Source organism: Rhinolophus sinicus, chromosome X (genome assembly GCF_036562045.2).
Source record: "Rhinolophus sinicus isolate RSC01 chromosome X, ASM3656204v1, whole genome shotgun sequence".
NCBI classification, from domain to species: domain Eukaryota; kingdom Metazoa; phylum Chordata; class Mammalia; order Chiroptera; family Rhinolophidae; genus Rhinolophus; species Rhinolophus sinicus.
This window is the reverse complement of record NC_133768.1, coordinates 44,508,910-44,515,926: the sequence shown is the minus strand read 5'-3', so window position 1 is coordinate 44,515,926 and position 7,017 is coordinate 44,508,910. Positions and strand designations below refer to the sequence as shown.

Sequence of the window (7,017 nt, the reverse complement as noted above, 5' to 3'; positions counted from 1 at the left end):
AGCATTTTCTTAGCTGTGAGTGGGGACTGCCCAAAGATTGCAAAAACAAAGTGCTAAGAAGCCATTTACTTTCTTCTCATAACTTTCATGTCCCTCATGAAGCCTGAAGGTCACAGTTAAGGGTCTGGCACCATTTTTTCCTTCTCAAGATCAACTGCTTTTCTCCCCCTCCCTGTAGTCAATGTGGGAGAGTAGAAAAAGCCTAACATGTGGAGCCAGAAAGACCTAAGTGCAGATATTCCCTTCTACATTATTTCCTAGGTTTTTTTTGTCCTTAGGCAAGGCCCTTTACTTCCATGTGCCTCAGTTTCCTCACGTATAAATAAGGATAATGAAAATACCATATCACAGGGTTGTTGATTATATGAGATAACAAATGTGAAGCACATACTAAGTTCTTTAATAAATGTGAATTTCCATCTTTTTTTCCTTTTGTAAGGCCCCTGGATGCCTGAATGTGACCTGTGGTCAGAGCTGTGCCAGCAGGGCCAGTTTCATAGACATGTGACCTGTAAAGTTTCATAGGGCCCCGTGCTTACAAAGATCCCACACTTGGCTTAATGTTCTGCTGTTGCCATCTTGAAATTCATATTTTTTTTTTACAAGGAGATCCTCATTTTCATTTTGGACTGGGCCTTGCAAATTATGTAGCTATGCCAGGGGAGGTAAAAAAGGATACTTCAGGACTAGGAGGCATTCTGACAGAGTGATAGGACATACAATTTGGAGTTGGGAGAAATGATTCAAATTCCAGCTATGCCACTAATTTGCTTTTTGCTCTCAGGCAATTTCTAACATCCTTCAGTGGGTCAGTTTCTCAATTTCGATAATGGGGATTTTCATTTGATAATGTCTCCGCTCTGACATTCCAGGAGTCCCTCATAGCTCAGGGGAAACCTCCCTGGCCCATACCCAGAGCCAGAGCACTCAGGGGCTTTTTGCTCTGACTCTGAATTTTGGGGAGCCAGTATCTGTTGGAGGTTGGCTGGGAGTGAGCGGGGGCATGGCAGCGGGAACTGTTGCTGCAGTAGCGGACCCTTTCACAACAGCACTGTTTTGTCATTTTGCACCCAGATTTCCGTTGGCTAACCTCAGCCTTATCTTCCTCATTTCTGTTTCCTCTTGAAGACACCAAGGGCCCTTCAAAACACACGACGTTCCTGCTCACAGCATAAAGCCCAGTTCCCTCTGGACTCTGAAGTTTAGCCCATCACCAGGGAACCTGTGCCTCCTCTGCGACCAAGGCATCACTTCAGTAATAGGTATAGTATCCATTTGCCCTCTCTGCTTGGATTCCCAACATGGGGCCGGTCCGTCTCATTTTCCTTTAACCTTCCTCAGGGATCCTGGGTCAAGGTGGGGGAAAAGAAGGTTCCCAATTGTCTTCTATCCTGGAACTTCTAATAGTGAGAAAGGAAGATGATATTTTCTCCCCAAATATGCTTTTTAGGAGATATACACATGGAAGTGGAACATTCTCTGGAACCAGGAGTCAGAAAATTTGAGTAGCAGTGCTGGTTTTGCCATTTACCTACTGTGTTTCTTTGAGGAAGTCTTTTCTCCATTCTATGACTTACTTTTTTGGTCTCTGCTGTGAAGAAGAGGAGGGGAAGGACTAGATGGATAGTGTCTGGAGACTCTTAGTTTTTATATCCCTTTTTGATGGTTGTCAGCCCTCTGTTGAGAAAGGGTGTGAAAGTGATGCTGAGTAAATATCTCTGGATGGGGCTGAAAAGGAGGCTGAACAATGCCTGATAAAACATCGAGACCGCCCCTAGTATGAGAAGGTCCAACTGACAAGTTGCAGGACAAGTCCAGGGTGAAGCAGAGGGCAAATGATGATATTTTATATAGTATGACAGACCAAGAGAAGACCTTTCAGAGTCTCTCACTATCACTTCATGTAGATATTCACTTCTTCTTCCTATGAATATGGCCAGCCTTTCTCAACCAAACTTGATTTTCTTATATACACTCTGTTGGAGAGGTATAAACTAGAATATCAAGAGTGGAAATGAAACAGTTTTAGCTCTGCCACTGACTCCTTCCATTAATACTGGGCTGGTATGGTTTATAAGGCTCCTCAACTTCTAGTGTACTAAGAAGGAATCTTTAGTCCCCTAAAAATATCTCTTCCTTTTTAATTAAGTCAGAAAGGGTGTTCAGGAGGCTGTGGACACCTCCAGTTTACCCAGGTCTTCTCACTAGGTCTGGTAGCCAATGAAGGTGATGATAGTAAAAAGGCACCAGTCCAGTTCTCTCTCCCCTGCCACCCTGAACTCAAAGTCTATTAATCAACTTCCTTTGCTGGCTTTCACTTACAGCTCCAGGGACTAAGCCAAGGTGCCTGTGGGCTCCTATATGGGAGGCTCTGGAAAGCTCATTGAACACTTTCCTAACAACTCTGCCAGGTAAGTCTTCTTATTCCTGTTTCCAGAGAAGAAAACCGAGGCCCAAAGAAAAATTTTCCCAATGCCATGGTTGGTTAGTTGGTGCCCAAAGCAGCATTAGAATGCAAGATTGTATGATTCATTCCACTCATCCATATCTGTTGACAATGATCAAAGAGCCGCACTTCTGGGCTGCTGGAGATGGATTGTGTAGGTAGAGGGGAAAATGAAAGAATGGGAAAGACATTTTAGAGCCTTAGGTTTGAAGTCACTCCCAGATCTCAAATTAGAGGGGCATATCACCCCCCTACCAACATACACTCAATTAAGAGTTAAGATAATCAGATAAAATCAGATAAAAACACTGATTTTTTTTCTTTTTCTGGAAAGAGAAGTCCTATGACTTGTTTTAGCTGGGACAGGGCCTTATGGTCTCATGGGGTAGTTTTCTATTCCTGGTAACCCTGGAATGTTTGCTGCTTTTCATGCCAGTATTTAATATAGGTCAGCTACTTTCTCACAGATCAACTGCCACAACTGGGAAGGAGGTAAATTTGGCAAAGACAACCTGGAATTTTTAACAACCTGGGTGTTGCCAAGGGAGTTCTCTCAGAAGTTCTAGGACTGACCATGCTCATGGCAGCTTCCTTATTTCCCTGATGGCTGTGGGTTGAAGGATCCCAATGCCTCACTATCAAGTCCACTGCTTATCTTTTGCCTTCCTTGTTTGCTGTGTCTCCCTTTCCCCAGAGAACAAGGAGGTAAAAGGACTGATGAGGAAAGCTGGATGGCACAATATGTTGATATAGGGCAGAACCCTGAACTGTGAACAGCTTGTAATACCTTTAGCAATTCTCTTCCCCAATGTGAACCTTTATTTCCTCATTTATAACATGAGTGGGTGAGACTAGATGCTAGTCCTTTTATAGCTGCCATTCTTGAATCCTAATGGTACAAAGGGACAATGTTAGGTAAGGCTGATGCTATCAGAAATTTCTGTTTTATCTGTCCTGACCTTGTTAAATCAATTGTCACTGGCCCTTGCCTTCCTTCTGGCAGAACAACCACCATTTTTGAGCATTTGTTATGTACTTAATGCTGAACTAAGGATTTCACATACATTATCTCATGCCATTTCACTATAACTTATTAGGCAGGTAGTATATTTATACCCATTTTGTGAATGTGGAAAACTGGAGCTCAGAGAGATGAAGTGATTTATCCAAAGTTTCTCAGTTAAATAATGGCAGACCTAGGATCCGAGCCCATGTTTAACCTCAAAGCTTAAGTTCATATCCACAACTCTGTAAGAACATTGTTTTAGAGGGTTGGGAAGTGGGGCCATGGACATTGACTCTGGGACCTGGTCCTTTCCTGAGGTCAGGGAGGCAGGATGATAACCAAATTACTCTCTCTATGCTACATAGAGGATCCCACTGAAGCTTGGGACCCTGAAAAATGTCATAACTATAAGACTCAGGCCTGAGGAACCCCCAGCTGAGTACTGGGGCCTCATCTACAGTCTCAACTGGGTGTTCCCTCCCTATCTTCAGGATCCCTTTTTTGGTTAGGAACCTTATGCCAATTTTGCTCACTTCCCTATTCCTGTGCTTTGGCTAGTTCTTATAGCCTGTGCAGTTTCCTTGGGATTCAGGGTATGATTTCTTTCTCTCTCTTTTCTTCCAGGGCCACATCTCCTAGGAAGATCTCTCCTCCCCACCGAAGCCCCTGGCCCGGCCTCCTGCAGTGCCACGCTCCGTGTATTTGACAAGCTGAGTTGGACACTCCATGTGGTAGAGTGTCAGTTTGTCAAATACCCCAAGTGCGGCACATGCCTAGCAGCTTCAGGCCAGGGCAATTGGGATACGACAAAAAGACTACCAACTGGATAAAAGAACACATGCCAAACATCAACTAAGCTCTCACAAGTTATTTTCGGTGACTTCGAGGGAATGGAAGCATTGTATCTGAGGGTACCAGTGGAAAAGTGAGACAGCACTGGGAGCCACAGCCCTGGGCAATGTCTATATATACTGGGAGCCTGAGAGGGGTACAATAGTCTTGAAAAGGTATTCAGTGCCCAGGGATTAAAGTGCTACTTGATTAATTATTTTCTTCCTTCATGTTCCCTTCCAGAGTCTCCCAGGAAGGACACTAGAATTCTTACACAAGCATCATGGCAGGGTTTAGAAACCCACTTTCCAGACACTCAGCCTTGGCTCCTAAATACGCTTTGACCTTAACCTATCTCTTTTTTTCCCTCATGCCTTTTCTCCTTCTGGGAATACTGTCTCAATTTTTTTTCTGCCTATCCAATTGTTTCCCACATGTCCTGGCCCAGCCAAAGTCCAGTCTTTCCAGGGACTTTTCAAAGTCAACCTACACTGTTTTCTTCTTTATTCTCAAAGCACATCTTGCCTGGGTCCTTGTATGTACCCTTTTATCTCCTACTGCTTAATGACAGCCCTTCAATTGTTAGTGAACTTTTCCAGAGGATGTTTTTTAATTGCCCACTAGATTGTGTGCTTCTAGAGGACAAGATTGTGTTTCCTTGATTGTTACCTCTCCATTCCATCCCTACCCCAGATCCCAGCATAATACTCTGGTTACAGAAAAAAAATTAATAAATGTTTACTGATTGATTGACTCTCCACTAGTCCATTTGCTTTGGGTCTTTGGGCCAAATGCCATCCAGGAATTTTGTGAGAAAAAAAAATTAAAGTGTAGTTGCTACAATGCTATAGGGTGTGCAAGGAAATAGCCAACAAGAAGGGTTTTTCTTCCCCAGAAATAGGGTCAACAGCTGGAGGAGGAGGGCAAAAAAGTGGCCAAATACATTTTGGAATTACTTGTTAACACAAAGTTATATAGGTGTTTTATCGCAGGGGTGTTCAGAGCCTTTAATATTCTAATGTTGCTTTGGAAATCTCTAAAAGGGAGCTACAGAATGAAGCATTTCCATGACTACGTGACTGTGATTTTTTTTTTCCTCTGTAGGCCATCTCCTGGGTCTACTGTTCCATGGAACACACTTTGGAAAACTGCTCTAGAGGAATTTCATTCTTTCTCTCTTCTGGAGATCTCCTCTTTTTACTCCTCTACTTTCCCCTGACCAGTCACTTGCCTAAGTCAGGTCCTATGTTATCATCCCATTTTTGTTTAGCTTATCCTGAAGTTTTGCAGGTAGCCCAATACCTAGGACTATTTACTGGCTTGTCTTAGACGGAAAAACAATCAGTTTTGAGGCACAGATGATCTCCAGAAGTTTCCTTTTGCAATGAATATATTCTCCTAGGAGTTCACAGACCTGACATCTGGTCTCTGTTCTACAACTGACTTCATATGTTTGACTTTAGGCAAGTCACTGTTTATATCTGGGCTTCATTTCCTTATCTGTAATATGTGAGAGTTAAAATCAGCAATCTCTAAACTCTCTAAGACAAGAAACTCTGAGATATCCCTGGGAACCCATAGCTTCTATGATGGAGGTTGTCCCTAGATTTGGGAGCTCCTTTTACCAATGGACATACAACTAGGATTCTTTTCTCAACCTCAGTAATTCCTTTCTCTAAGGGTAGTAGGAATAAATAATGACTTTTTTCAAAGACTGTAGGGTCTGGACACAGAGCTGTTTCATGAAGGAAGCTGAGGTTTCCACTGGGTGGGGGCCCTATTTCAGAGGATTGTAAGCATGATGGGGAAGAAGGAATTGTTTTTTTCATGAGCTATGTGAAGCTGGCATCTGGGTATAAGGGAAACGCTGAGGTTTTGACCATGGACTTGGCAGGTTGGTGGTGGTAAAGTGGAGGACTTCTTCTCATTCACTTTTGTGTACTATTTTGACTTCCATAATCATTTCAAAGGGGAGCAGCTCCTGGTGAAAGCTTAGCTGGCCTTGGGGCTGTATTGGAAACAAATGTGGCAACATGTTAGCTTCTATGAAGAATGAAGAAGTTGATTTAACATGAACTACCGGTACATGAAGGAGAAGAGCAGTGTTGGTTTGACCCAGGACAGGCCCTCACAGAAGAGACCAATTTAAAGGTGTATGCATGCACGCACACGCACACACACACACACACACACACACACACACACACACACACACACACTTCTATTCCCCATTCCTGCTTGAGGAGAAAGAATTCCTTGCTCTTAACTCCATCCTGTGTTTAAGAAGGGACAAGGAGATAGGGATGACCTATGGAGAATACAACTATTCCAAAGATTTTTGGATTCCAGGAGGTAAAAATCCTTGAGGGTGATGCACCCATACTTTGGAAAGAAGGGGATGGGACCTCTTTATCTCTGCATCTATCATCTTCTGAGATAGAAGAAGGGCTCCATTTCTTCGGTTTCCAATTGACCTGGGAAGCATCATCCAGGTGGAACTGGCAGGATGATTGGGAAGGGAATAAGGGAAGGCAGTTGAGGACTCTTTTACCAAAGATTTATTGTGTTCCAGCTGGGTCCACCTCCGAAGTAATGTAAAGGTGGTATGTGTGGGAAGGAGAAAGACCAAAAAAAGCAAAGGTGCTATCCATACTCCCAGGGCCCCAATCATCGCAACTAGTCTCACTTTAATCACTCCTGGTATGTCCTTGAGAGAAGACCAATACAAACAAGG

General features: G+C 43.3%; 1 long non-coding RNA gene across 1 annotated transcript; it reads left to right on the top strand.

Annotated features, from left to right (window-relative positions):
• Positions 1 to 1,124: 1,124 nt before the first annotated feature.
• LOC109437967 (uncharacterized) lies at positions 1,125 to 5,032 on the top strand. Its single transcript, XR_002136320.2, has 3 exons — positions 1,125 to 1,262; positions 2,325 to 2,411; positions 4,077 to 5,032. It is a non-coding gene; the product is annotated as an uncharacterized LOC109437967 (long non-coding RNA).
• Positions 5,033 to 7,017: the final 1,985 nt, after the last annotated feature.